The 14,923-nt window shown below is 48.4% G+C and overlaps 1 protein-coding gene across 4 annotated transcripts in view; it reads right to left on the bottom strand.

Moving 5' to 3' along the window:
- Positions 1-14,923, bottom strand: part of LOC103091780 (phosphoinositide 3-kinase adapter protein 1) — a 199,600-nt gene that overhangs the window by 95,833 nt on the left and 88,844 nt on the right. The window lies entirely within an intron of this gene.

Consider the following 14,923-nt stretch of genomic DNA (forward strand, 5'->3'; position numbering starts at 1 on the left):
CTTAGGCTGCTTCTGCACATACAACAACCTCCACCATGACACAGAATTGAAGTGCTGAGCCAAAGATGGCTTAGTGCTATTTAAACACAATGATGATGGTGCCGAAGACTGTGTTTAAGATAACGGTGAATATGAAGATAAACACGGTGAGACGAGAGCACGTGTGTGTGCATGTTGTGTGTGTGTGATGTGTAGTGGAGTGCGATTGGTTGGCTGATTCCATCAGCGAATTTAATTGTGCTATATGTCAGCACTCTCGGCCCCAATTTTCATCGGCACTGTCCTCGGCTAACGATTGTATGCGGGGTTTTTTTTCCCCACAATGGGGCTCCACCCATTCGGCTGAGTGGATTGGGTGATACAATTGCGCATGAGTGAGGTGCACTGGTTTTTGTGGAATACTAAAATTGGAATTCCACAAAACCGTGAAAATCAACTTTACGTGAAACAGGCATGTCGTCTAATTTTTAATGTAGCTTGACAAAACAGCATCAATATGCTGTGTGGGACACATTTTATTTCTCTTTGGTTATTTCGGTAAAGTCACGTAGAAAGAAAATTAATTAAATTATAGAATACGACGTTTAGATTGCAACACAGCAGTCTTCATCAGGTAGAAAACAAACTTCTAAATTTGACTTTATCGAAAGAACCAAAGAGTAATTCCTGCAGTCACGAAAGCTTCAAATCACATTTTATTTCACTTACTAACCATTAAAACCAAACTATTAGCATTACGATGGAAATTTCATTCATTTATAAGGCAAATGGATAAGATGTCTGATAATACTGTTGCTATTATACATATGTCACAAGCACATGATTTAGTTATACCTCCACTTGGATTTTACAAGTTTTATACATTTGTGCACATTCAGTATGAATCAGAACTGTTGTCTCGAATGCAATTAAAAATACATAACTCTTAAGATGTTTAACTTGCCTTACACCAGACTTTTAACATTGTGGATTTAATTATTTCTAAACATATACTTGTCAGGAATGAATTACTTTACATGTGCATTCTAATATGTTTAGCTTCGCATGGTGGGATTGTGGTCTGGGATGTTACCGAATGGACTAGTTTATTTGTTGTGATCATTTTTTTGTTGTTTGTGCTTTTTGTTTTGGTGCCATTTCTTAATTTGTTAAATATATTTCGATTTAAAGCTTTCGTGACTGCAATGATTCATCTTCTTTGGTTCTTTCGGTAAAGTCACGTAGAATGAGAAACGTTGTGAGAATATTATTGTGTTATTTTATTTTATCAATTTATTATTTTATTCTCATTCTACGTGACTTTACCGAAAGAACCAAAGAAGTTGTTAAATATATTTTTTTATTTCGCTTGGTGGTAGTAGTAGGGTTGTCATTTGCTTGGTGTGTGCGTGTTGGGCGTCTTTCATGCTGTATGTAGACAACCGCGTATATGGGATATGGTCCTTATATATAATAATTAATGTACAGCGTTGTGAGATGCTGTTGGTATGAATGGTGCTATAACAATAATGCATTTTATTTATGTAGCGCTTTTCCCACGCTCAAAGTACTGAACAGTAAAACATATTCAATATTATACAAACCAAATAATATTATTATTATTGTTACTACTACTGTGACACCTCAGATATTCTCTCAGGACATTGCAGTTGATCTCACCCATTAAATGTGTTGTTCAGACGTCCACCTCTGCTACCCTCTACATCACAAGGTCATGCTTTGGCGCCACGTGCTTATGTGCACACATCAAAGCACAGGGCCTGCAGAGGGTCACCCATATGGACCGTTTCCATTACAGAGTCAATCTTTGTATTTCACCTATTAAGTGTCAGAATATTTGCTCACACACACTTCTGTGTTGAGGCGGAAAACTCAACATCGGTGTGAAGTCAAACTATTCTCCTTTTGCTGGGAATGTTTAATTCAAATTATTTAAGTGCTTGCAGCACAAGAATATCATCACAACTTACATCAGAGCCTATTGTTGCTAAACTATATGTAATCGGTTTGATGCTCATGTAAGCTCTCTCAACATGCGAATCTCTTTTGAAGACGTGAATTGGCATGATGACAGGACCAACAAACCACTACCTTGAATGCTAAGGATGTTCCAAATGTCATTGTAATCTGGGTCAACATAAGGAAAGAAATTGAATGTGCAAATACATAGTGTGAACACCGCTTTTCATGCCTCGATTCAACACTCTCCGATTCGCTGGAAAAGTCTGGATTCACACTGGGCGTACAGAAATAAATGCCCAGCTGGCTGGAGGATTTATTTTATTAATGCAATATTATCATAGCCTCTTTTAAACAACTTTTGAAGCAGCTGTGCTTACGAGTTGTTTCACAGGAAGTTAACTTGTACATTCTTAACTTTATATTAAATGCCTGGAGCTCCAAACTCCCAATTTTCATGAGGATCACGTAAAAATAAAAACAAGTTGCACATTTTGTTCAATGCAATTTTGCAAAATGTTGTACCCGAACGAGGAATATCTTTATACTACTATATTTCTAGATTTGAAGCTTTCGTGACTGCAAGGACCCATACTCTCTGGTTCTTTCGGTAAAGTCACGTCGGTAAAAAATACATTAAAAATAAATGAAAACAACTAAATTAAATCATTCTGTTTACCTATTTCAATGAACAGAAACTGGAATCACAATACAGTAGTTTAGGAGTGTCGAGATAACTCAATATTAATCTTCTCAAATGTCAGACATTGAATGGCTTTTTCTCACATCTTATTCAATATAAACAAATCAATATTACAACTATAGTACAGACGAATTTGAAAGCAGCTGATATACAGTATTCTACTTGTGGGCTTTCACGGTTATGCTGTGTTTTCGGGTTGTACCACGTGTTGATTAGCATACGACATCAGGAACTTCAGGGTGTGAAGAAGCTCTCAGCATGCAAGTGGAGCGTAACGTTAGACATCGTGCCGAACAACCCGCGATGGGATCCGAAAACACATCGGAGGGCTGAGATGAGGAATTTTGCTTCAAGAGGAAGGCATTTTTCTTCGTGTTTACTGCAATGCTTGCTTTTTTTAAGTGAACGCTTCAATACGGAAAATACAAATACAACGAAAATGAGAACAAGCAACCCTCAATTGTGGCAAAAATCCTACACTCGGGTTCCGCTTGGGAACGGTGCTCAATTACCACCTGAAGAATGGGAGAGTGAGGGCATGTAACGGGGCGGAGATGGAAATAAAACTTTGATTTACAATTTTTTTATTTACAATTTTCTTTGATTCTGTACTATTATCTGCTGAAAACTCACTGTGTACCTTTTTGCCTTCTAATTAAATTAAGAGAACATTTATTTGTTATCACCAAAGCCTTTGCTAGGCTGATTGGAGGAGTGCTATTAGAAATCGTTTGATTAAATCCAGAGATAGAAGGTGACTAACGGCCGTGTTTAGTTGCTGCTGGGGCCATATTAATTCAATAAGCAGGGCCTGCAGGAGCTATTACAAGATGAATAGAAACAAGCCGAGTGATTTCCTGCTCATTTGAAGGCAATGACACGGTGCTCATCTCAGCCTTAAACCAGTGGTGTGAATTCCACATTCCTATGTCAGGGGCTTGTCTATCAATGGGTCAACACCCCCATTGACATCGCCACAAGATGGTACTCATGTTTACGGATGGACGATGGGCCGAGTCAACCCCACTCCAGATTTGAAATGGTAACTGTCTCATTGGGAGTCACTCGCTCTACCAATGAGCCACCTCCACAGAATTAATGCAATTTAGCAGCACAGTTCAGTGTGTTATTAATTTGAGTAGAACAAGTGTGAGTATTTATTACAAATGGAAAAAAAAAATCAACTTACATCATCAAATTAGTTGCACAGCACCTGCGTTTAGTTTAGGATCTCCGCACTTGCATTGGTAGAAATTTCTGCTGCGACTGATAGTATAAAACGTATGCCTTACTCGTTCATAATTCTTAGTGTATTAGTAAAAGGTGCAACCCTGCAATTTCTTGCCCAAGCCACTGTTGGCAGAAAGGCCTCAACTATGGGGAGCTCCAGAGAGCTCCGTGAGGGTATTTTGGCCTTCTCTTCAATGCTGGCGAGACGTCTTGGACGAAGTCAGAGTCCACACGTGTGGCCTGCCGATCAACTAACTGTTTCTCAGTTAACATTATTGCATTTGAAATAAAAGCTACCAAACTACTTCTTATTTAACCGTGCAAGCCCTTTTGCCAATTAGTTGCTGTACGAGAGCCTCTCCACGCTGTGCATGTCACACAGGCGTCAGTCAACCAGACTTCACCATGCTGGCCAATGCAGATTGATGAACGTGTGGAGCACAGACGGGAGAGCATAGCAGTATAGTACAACAATTGAATTCGAAGCACCGCTCTCTGCTGCCCACAATAATGCCTCGGCAAAATCCTATAAGACCCGTTTGATGTACTCATCCAAGCACTATATAGGCTCAACCCCGCTTAGCTGTTGAGATCTAATGAGATCAGGTGCATTCTGGGTAATGCGGTCGTATTAATAACTCTGTGCGGTTCATTTAAAACATGGTTTTCTCGGGAGAAATAACTTTTTGTTCGCACTATGTAAGGCTAGGCTTTTTCAAACCCTCTTCTGAGATGGCGGGTTAAGGTCCACACATGCATACTGTACTCTGCTTTTAGCAAGCTCTTTATTATGGTAGTCATGGGACATGAGGGGTCAAAAGACCGGCACTGTGGGAAAACACCTTCATCCCCCTAGCCTTCAAGCTATGCCAGAGTTACACTTTAGACCGAGTCAACCTAGGGATTTAAGGGGTTTCAACTGAAATAGAATCCAATTATAAAGTGGAGCCGTGGGAGAATGGGACTTTGAACTGAGGTCCTTGAAATTTTGGAAACCAAGAAATTAAACTTGGGAAGAGCTCTGCGATTTAAACGTTGCATGTTTGTACTCTGTTATTCACCGACAGTCAGAGCAAACTGCGTGCTCGGGTTCGTGTTTTTGCCCAATGCGGCACATGTAACACTGCTGTCTTACTGATTAATATGGGTTCATGCAAGTTAATATGCACTGAAGATCTAAGCTGATAAGCCTCTTTCATTAAAGCCAATCTAGCAACTTCATTGAATGTAATTGATTCCATTAATGCTGGCTTTTACATATGGAAAATAAAGCCAACAATTACAGCATAAATGACGAATATATATTTTTTTATATTGAACACTTCGACATTTACCACCTCAAAGGAAAGACTTGCTTTGAAATGGACAGTGAATAAACGCCAGATAACAATAAAATGGAATATTCCACCCCTACGGATCCAGAAGTGTCATTCTTTATTTGTGATTGGTGAAACATGGCAAAAATTATATTAATCTGCAAATGTTTTCTAACCTTAATCAGAACCCCACACTCTGCTGCATTACTGTAATGATCCAACACTGCCTTTTTCGGCATATAGTTTAAATACTATTTTATAGCAGCTGTGTCAATCCCCTTATCACAGAGTAAACAAAACATAACTTAAGTTTTGTGATGCCATGCAACATACTGTGATTCTCATTTCGGTCTATTTATATGTTATGACTTTCTAAGACAAATTGCCAACACCTGTCAATGCTTCTGGGGGTATACAGTATTTAATCTTAAGTGTGAAAAAAGAGAGACATAAAAACCAAGCACTTTAAAGATTTACAAATATATTTTCTGAAAATATTCGATGAAAAAATTTGGTTTTTGCTTTTTGTTACATTATGTTAATGTCATTGGATGCTATCTATTCAAATGGCAGCAGATGACTACGTATATACGATTTGTTAAAATTGCCAGATTTTTTTACTTATCATACGTGACATTATCTTTCTGTGATAATTCAGTTTGAGAAATGTACATGCATTCAAGAAAGAATGTGCTCATTTTCCGATAAGCACAGCGGTAGTTAAAATAAGCGAGACATGATCATAAAAGTTTCTGATATCTCACGCAGTATGTTAAGCTGCATGTCTTGTCTGCCCGTTAAATTACTAGCTGCAGGATGCATTTATGAATTGCAATGTAAACGTATTTAATATTACCGTACACTTCTAGTGCGTGGCAAAGATCGAAGTGATGGTATTAGTCATGCGATGAGACACTTAACAGGTGGGCCACCTGAAGGCCACTACCATCTCCCACCCAACTTTATCGTACTCTAAATTGCATTGAGTACCTCTCACAAAAGCACAAGTAATATTAATTTCAATATTCAAAATCATAGTCGATAAGCAGCTTGGCTTTTGAGAGGAATTGCTTATGGCTCTGTCACAATGCAGAAAGAAATTGTACCAATGGCTGTATAATATTTATTCAACTGAGCAAATCAATCTAGATTTGAATTTTTCGTGACCGCAGGGATCCATAATCTTTGGTTCTTTCGGTAAAGTCACGTAGGTATAAAATAAAAATAAAAATCACGACGTTTCGGTTGTCCCACCTGATGACGGATGCTTGTTTTGCACCCGAGACGTCGTGATTTTATTGATTTTATTTCATACCCACGTGACTTTACCGAAAGAACCAAACTGGGCAAATGCTAACGTTCCCAGGCAAGAATTATCAAAATTTGCTGCCATACAAAATTATCTCATTACCTTTGAACTGCTGCCTAATTGATGTTACTGTGAATCAACAGCATCGCATATTTGATCAGCATAATAGTTGATAGGAAAAAAGCCATAATGGTCTCTAAGATAAAAAGCTGTCTCATGTCATGAGCACACACATCCTAAGATGCCCACAGCATTAGCAATCAGGTTGCGCATCAGTTATATGTCAACATAGTTATGTTGCTAGAGTTAACGTGTTAATTTTGTTTTTAACAAATACAGCATTTACAAAAGGAGGAGTCCGTCAGCGTGTGTGTGTGTGAAATGGTGGGGAGCTGTGGTGTAGCGGTGAGCTCGCTGCGCAAAAAAAACCTGGCATTTCAAGGTCCATTATAGAGCTTTTTGGGTTAGATCGCGTAAATATATAAATGTGTCGTTAAAACCTGCCACCACCCGACACAGCCAACTAGTAAAGGTTATTACGTAAACAGAACATGCCAATTCGTCAATAGTACAGGTCGATGCCCGCTCACGGCCAAAATCAATGAAGCACTGAATCAATGAACGAGTCCTGGGCCTCCCCTAGGTCGACTCAGTCTCAAATTAGTACCTGATTCGATGTGAAAACATCGCCACGAGGGAGACAAAGGCAGCCGGGTGTGGTGCTGGGGACCCACCCCCTCGGGTGCCATGCAAGCCTTCATAGGTGCTCGCGAACAGCACTTGCCCGAAATGGCTGTTAAGAGCTATACCGGGATCATACTGTTTGTCTGGAAGTGATGGTGCAGCAGTTCATGCTCTACGCAATGAGCTCTGCAACTTGAGTTTGATTTCTGGCGCCTTGAACAAAGACGCTCAGTAAATAATGAGACGAGATAATATGCACATCATCAGTACCACATGGTATCTGAACTTTCTTGAGGCCTCCTTTTGGATCGTCTCAGTCTCAAATGAGCACCCGGTATGGTTTGTGAATAGAATAGCAGCACTGGGAAGTTAAAAGGAGGCTAGATACAATTGCTGGCCACACTGGCGCTAACAGTACTTTTTAACAACCCTTGTTCCAACAGCTTTGCAAGAGTAAATAGGGGATCAATGTTTTTTTTGTGTGTGGCTGTAATAGCTTGCACACTCTGCTTTGATTTTCGTGGCCATGGTTCTTTTCCAGGCCATGCAACAAAACCAGGCTCGCCTGAATCGGCCACCTGGGCCTGCCTCGTGCAGCCTTGGCCTGCAGTGCGTCAACGCATTTACGCACGGGGGGAAACAAAGAGCAGCCTGCCTCTGTGTTTGTGCGACCAGTCACACCATGTTGTGACATGCCAACCATGTGAGATGCCCATCCAACAACATTGATTTTAACACTCCAAATGACTACCAGTGGATACAAATTGTCCAAAAATAAATATACAGTCCATAAACACGTGCACGTGGGCTTTTACCTATACATCGTTTGGGCGAATAGTATGCATTTGTAGGGGTGCTATGGGGAATAAACACATGACACGGGAAGGTGTGGTTCACCCACACCTTGGTGGCTACAACAACGTCCGCTAAGGCTCCAGTGGGTATAAAGTGCGGGGAGCCAGGGAGCTCGGGGCAGAGTGTGGGGCCCGAGGCTGAAGCAACCAGTGAAGAAAGAAGGCCAGCTAGGTGAGACCCTGGAACTCCTGTGACCGCTGCCCTTTTCAGGGCCGGCACAGCAAGCCAGTGGTGCGGCCCCAGAGCCCCAGAGTCAGAGTCCTTCTAAGGGCCGGTCTGGTCGGCGGGGTGCCGAGATCTGTGCCTAACCAGGGCCGGATCTGATAGCCTCCCTTAGAGCCCTACCAGGAGGAACTGGGAGCCTAGAGCTTAGGCCAGAGAGCCTGGGGTGTGTTCCTGAGTTATACGGGTGGAGGGGCCGCTACCCCTTCTAGTGTAACCCTTGTTAAGGTTTAAATAAATAGTGCTGCTTCTATTCTGCCGTCTCCGTGTCCTGGAACCCACTACAACTGGTGTCAGAAGTGGTCTTAAAATGGACACAAGGAGTACAAACCGATCACAGGAACCCCAGGAGGAGGACGGCTCGCCTGGGATTGCGCCAGAGGCCGCGGCCGACGATCCTGGGATGTCCCAGACGCCCCAACAGCAGCCGCCGCTGGAGGAGTGGCCGCCGATGGAGGACGGGTTGCAGGCGGCTCACTCTCGACTGGCTGAGCTGCTGTATGCCGCGGCTTCCACGCTGGAGGAAATCAACCGCGCGGGGCTGCGGGCGCAAAGGCGGCAGAGAGACGAACGCCGTTCAACGGCCATTCCCGCCGAAACACAGCCACCAGATTTCGGATTTGCCGCCATGACAGTGTCCGCCACGGCGATTGGAGGGTCGCAGCGCCACGTGGACGCTGTGGGCCAATCAGCGGTGGTGACGTCATCACCAACGGACGCCCGCTGTCAGGACCAATCGGCGGGCGCATCGTCATCATCTGCGCGACCGCCGATGGGTGTCCTCAGCTCCTCAGACACCGGTGGAGAGGCCGGAAATGGCGCGCGGCACCTCTCAGAGACGAAGCCATCGTTTCAACAACGCCTGCCGGTGTTGAAGGAGTTCGTTTCAGACGGCGGCGACTGGGGGGCCTTTCAACGCCGCTTTCTCGCTCATCAAGAGATGGCCGGCTGGACGGACAACGAGGCGTTGAGTGCGCTACCGGCCATGCTGGACGATGACGCCCTTGCTACGCTCATCACAGCTCCCAGATCAACGCGATCTACGCTACAGTCGGCGCTCCAGGTCCTCACCATAGTCTACGGGCCATCGTCGGACTGCCGCAAACTCTTCCACGAGCGGTGCAGGGGCCAGAAGGAGCCACCGCTGGCGTATCGCACGGCTCTCCTGGCCCTCGCAAAAGCGGCTTTCCCGCGGATGGACGGCGAAGGGGTGGACGCGATGGTGACGGAGAAGCTCCTGGCGTTGGCCCAGGAGCTACAGATCGTCATCGTCGCAGAGGACGACGCGGACATGTGCTCCTTGCGGGCAGCAAGACACATCCACGCGCACCTGATAGCGCAGCGTCGATCACCTCTCGTCCCCAAGGGCGCAGCTGCGGTGTGCGCTGGGACGCCGACCATCCCCCCCTCCGAGGAGGTCTTCGCGGCGGGTCGCCCGGTGGAGTGGAGATCCGAAGGGAGGCCGGCTCGGACCACACCGGATCGCCAGGAGCACCCCAAGGCGCTCATCACGTGCTACAACTGTGGCCGCAAGGGCCACGTGGCTGCGGAATGCCGGGCGCCTCGTCAACGACAGCCGGGACGGTCGGACGGCGCTCCAGCCTACAGGCCTCCGCATCGCAACCCGGCAAGTCGCGGCACCCCACATGCTCGGCCTGTGCACACACCTGTCCCCACCTCGCGCGTTTCGGTGTACGGGCCTCGGGGTACGCCCATTGGTTTGTTGGGTGGCGGCGGGGTCGAGAGGGTGCTCGGGCCGGGGCAGTGGACGGAATTGGCCCACCGCATTGTTGCTGCGTCGGCAGGCTCGTCCGTGGTCGCGGGTCACATTGACGGGGTCGAGGTGCGTATCCTCGTCGATACGGGAGCTTCGGCGACCATTGTGTCAGACTTGATTTATAATATTCTTCCCGTTCAAAGCCGCCCCTTGCTCCCAGTCACCGTTCCGTGTTACGCAGCGAACGGGGGTTCGCTGGGTATCATAGGCCAAATTCGAGCACAAATTTGCATTGGCGATATCAAACTCTCCGGGCCGATATTAGTCTCGTCCTCGCTGGCGGTTCCGTGCTTGTTGGGGACGGACTTTTTGGGCAAAATGCCGATTAAAATTCTAATTGATCAGGGTTGCATCGAGCTTCCCTCGGGCCGACGGGTAACATTCCTGCCTTCCCCTGTCACCTCAAGGGCAGCGTGCGCGTCGATACAAGCGTTCGTCACTCGGACGGTGCGTGTACCTCCCGGGGCGCAAATGCTCGTGCCCCTTCGCTTGCGTCGGCCTTTCGTGCCCGGTGTTCTGGACCAGGGAATTCTGTTAGGGCCCTCGAGGGCTGGGGAAAACGGGCTGGATCTGGTGGCCGCTCAAACGCTCGTTAAGGGGAGCGATGACCCGTTTATCCTCGTCCTTAACGTTGGCGTACAGACGGCCGTCGTTCCTCAGGGAACTGTGCTCGCGCACGCGACACCGGTCCCCGTGGTAGACACGGTTATGGGTAATGTGGGGACCGATCCTCTGGCTCAACCGCATTCTGAGGGGGACGATAGTTGGATGGACACACTATGTTCGGGCACGAGTGATCTGTCCGACTCCCAGCGTGCCGGCCTACGCACCCTTCTGACGGAATTTTCCGATGTTTTTAGTAAACACAAATATGACATTGGGTGCACGAAATTGTTGCGTCACCACATTGACACGGGTGACAATGCCCCGGTACGCCAGAATCCTTTTCGGTTAAGTCCGGCCGAAAAAGATCATGTCAAATTGGCAGTGGATGACATGCTGGCTGCAGACATTATAGCCCCTTCCACCAGTCCATGGGGAGCACCCATAGTGCTTGTCAAAAAGCACGATGGGTCCTTGCGATTCTGTGTGGATTTTCGCCGCCTTAATAAGATCTCCGTGGCCGACGCGTATCCACTTCCCCGGATGGACGAATCTCTGGATGCTCTGGCTGGCGCACGTTTTTTTTCTACGTTGGACTTGTTATCCGGATTTTGGCAACTCCCATTGGATGATGAGTCCAAGCCAAAGACTGCGTTTCGCACACCACACGGCCTATTCCAATTTAACCGGTTACCTATGGGATTACACTCCGCTCCGGCGACATTTCAGCGCCTTATGGAACTGGTTTTGGCTGGCTTACAGTGGAACGTCTGTTTGATCTATCTGGATGACGTCATCGTGTTCAGCAAGACATTTGACGAACACCTTTTGCGCTTGCGCGCCGTGTTCCTCAAAATGCGTGCTGCGAATTTGAAATTTAAGCCGCAAAAGTGCCACCTGCTACGGGAATCCGTACGCTATTTGGGGCACATCGTCAGCCGCTCGGGCATATCCACCGATCCCGCAAAGACGCAGTGTGTCAACTCCTGGCCAACCCCCACCTCGGTGGCTGAGGTCAGGAGTTTCATTGGATTTGCGTCTTATTACCGGCGGTTCGTCGCGGATTTCGCGACCATTGCTAAGCCCTTACACGCTCTGACGGCGAAGGGAGTGAAATTTCACTGGGGCCAGGAGGAGGAGGTCGCTTTTTGTTCCCTTCGCGACGCTCTCGTGCGGGCCCCTCCATTGAGCTACCCCGATTTTTCGGAACCCTTCCTGCTCGATACAGACGCCAGCAATACGGGCATTGGGGGTGTGCTCTCACAGGTGATCTGTGGTGTGGAACGCGTCGTGGCTTATGGCAGTAGGGTTTTGTCTCCGGCGGAACAGAGATACTGCGTCACGCGTCGGGAACTCTTGGCTATTGTATTTTTTATGCAACAGTATCGCCCATACCTGTACGGTCGGCATTTCACTGTCCGTACGGACCATGCGGCATTACAATATGCCTTGCGGGTGACACAGCCTTCGGGGCAATTGTCCCGATGGCTCGAAATCCTTCAGGATTATGATTTCACGACCACATATCGGAAGGGTGCTCGGCACACTAATGCGGATGCGCTGTCTCGCCTGCCGCCCGCCTCAGATTGCGCTTGTCTCAGGGGATCGGGGCGTTGTAAGCCGCCAGAGGATAGCCCCCCCTTAGATATCCCGGTTCTCGCTGCTGCCACTGAGGACCCCTTGCCTGAGGGTCCTGTCGGGGAGGGAGGTGCGGACTCCTTGCTGGGGTTGTCCGTTGCTGAATGGGGGCGCCTCCAGATGGAGGACGCATCCCTCCTCGCGTTGCGTCGTCGCGCAGGGGGTTCCGTGCGGGGGGTCGCGGGGATTGATTCATACGGGCTGCTCCAGGGGCTCCTAATGCATTGGGATGGGAGGGCCTGCCGTCACAGGCTGGTGGTGCCATCCGCTTTGCGGGGTAAGGCCGTTTGGGCCGCACACGAGCGACTTTTGCACCTGGGGACCCACAAGACCCTTGCCGTGCTCCAGCTGGATTTCTTCTGGCCGGGTATGGCAAGGGATGTGGATGACCTCCTGGGTGCATGCACTCAGTGCGCCCAACGAAAACCACCAGCGAAAGGCGCCTGCCCACCGCTACAATCTATCACGGTCTCTCGGGTTAACGAACTCGTCGCACTCGATATATTGGGGCCCTTCCCTGCGACCCCTAGGGGTAACAAGTACCTGCTGGTTGGCGTGGAATATTTCACCCGATGGCCTATGGCATGGCCTCTTGCTAACCAGTCAGCAGCAGCCGTTGCCGAGGCCTTTGTCCAGGGCTATGTCCTCGACAAGGGTGCTCCCGAACGGCTGCTGACTGACCAAGGGAAGAACTTCTCTGGCGTCCTTCTGCACGAGGTGTGTGCGCTTCTTGGTACGAAAAAGATTCGCACATCCCCCTATCACCCACAAACCGATGGCATGGTGGAGCGGCTGCATAGGACGCTCACATCTATGTTGTGTCACCAGGTGTGTGACTCCCAGACCGATTGGGACCTTCACATTCCGGGGGTTTTGGCCGCCTATAGAATGGCTCCTCACGCGGCAACCGGCTTCTCGCCGTTCTTTTTGATGTACGGTCGCGACGTTGACCCACCAATTGCGAATCAGCTCCGCGTCTCGGAAACCAGCAGAAAATCGAAATTGGCCGACCACGTTAAATTTAATATCCTGAGGTTGACCGAGGCGCGGGAGGCAGCGGCCCAAAACTCTTCCTCTCGGCAGAAGGCCAACGAGAGGTTGCGATCGCGCCAATCACGCACACATGCGTGGAAGCCAGGCGATCAAGCCTGGCTGCACTGCCCTCAGGTGCCGTTGGCGACCTCGGCGAAATTGTTGCGGCCTTGGAGGGGCCCTGTGGTTATTGTGAAGGTTATGCGGCCGCAGTGCGTTCGTATCCAGTGGGGGAAACGCCGCTGGTACGTACACCCCTCGCGTCTGAAGCCGTTTGTGGCGCCGCGCGTCCCTCCACCACATTACACAGGCCGAGCATGTGATGTCTCCGCTGACTCCCGGACGGCGTCTTCGTCACCTGCCCTTGATGCTTCGCTAACTGTTCCACCTTCAGGCGCCTCAAGAATGACGGCTTCCAGCGCGCCTGCGCCACCCGGTGGGGACGGAGTTTGCCCTTCCGGGGTGACGGAAGACGGTGCACCTGCACAGCCGGTGCCCACTGCCGGGCCGACCGGACCCTCCCCCTACGATGGACCCGCAAATCGGACTCGCGCCAAAATGCGCCGCTTGTTGTAAAAATGGTTCTTGTTACTCTTGTTGTTCACTGTTAAGTTTTCTTGCTGCGTTGATGGGGGGGGCGGGTACAATGTATATGTGTATATAGTGTAATTTTGTATAGGTGGGTTGGGTTATTTATTGGGGTGTTCGTTCTTATGAGGCACGCACGGGTGGGGGTTTGTTGTGTTTATTGTTCGAGTATTGTTGCAGCCGGGACGGCTGCGGGTTACACGGGAGGGGGTGATGTAGGGGTGCTATGGGGAATAAACACATGACACGGGAAGGTGTGGTTCACCCACACCTTGGTGGCTACAACAACGTCCGCTAAGGCTCCAGTGGGTATAAAGTGCGGGGAGCCAGGGAGCTCGGGGCAGAGTGTGGGGCCCGAGGCTGAAGCAACCAGTGAAGAAAGAAGGCCAGCTAGGTGAGACCCTGGAACTCCTGTGACCGCTGCCCTTTTCAGGGCCGGCACAGCAAGCCAGTGGTGCGGCCCCAGAGCCCCAGAGTCAGAGTCCTTCTAAGGGCCGGTCTGGTCGGCGGGGTGCCGAGATCTGTGCCTAACCAGGGCCGGATCTGATAGCCTCCCTTAGAGCCCTACCAGGAGGAACTGGGAGCCTAGAGCTTAGGCCAGAGAGCCTGGGGTGTGTTCCTGAGTTATACGGGTGGAGGGGCCGCTACCCCTTCTAGTGTAACCCTTGTTAAGGTTTAAATAAATAGTGCTGCTTCTATTCTGCCGTCTCCGTGTCCTGGAACCCACTACACATTTATGCGAGTTGAATAGACGTTCCCATTGAGATGCTTATTAGGTTGAATCCTCTTAGGCACCCTGAAGAGAGTTTTGGGGGTCAAGACTAATGGCAGATAGACAACCAGAAGATTGAACATGCCGGAAATTACATCCACTGTGGAGATGGAGCAATGAAGTCAGCTCGTGTGCAGGAGCTGGATAGATTGATGGCTGAGAAACACGTTCATCCACCAATGGATAGATCGTGGCTAATGACTATGATGAGGCATGATGACAAATAATTTGACCA

Source organism: Petromyzon marinus, chromosome 8 (assembly GCF_048934315.1).
Source record: "Petromyzon marinus isolate PM22_M1 ecotype Great Lakes invasive population chromosome 8, UKy_Petmar_22M1.pri1.0, whole genome shotgun sequence".
Taxonomy (NCBI): Eukaryota; Metazoa; Chordata; class Hyperoartia; order Petromyzontiformes; family Petromyzontidae; genus Petromyzon; species Petromyzon marinus.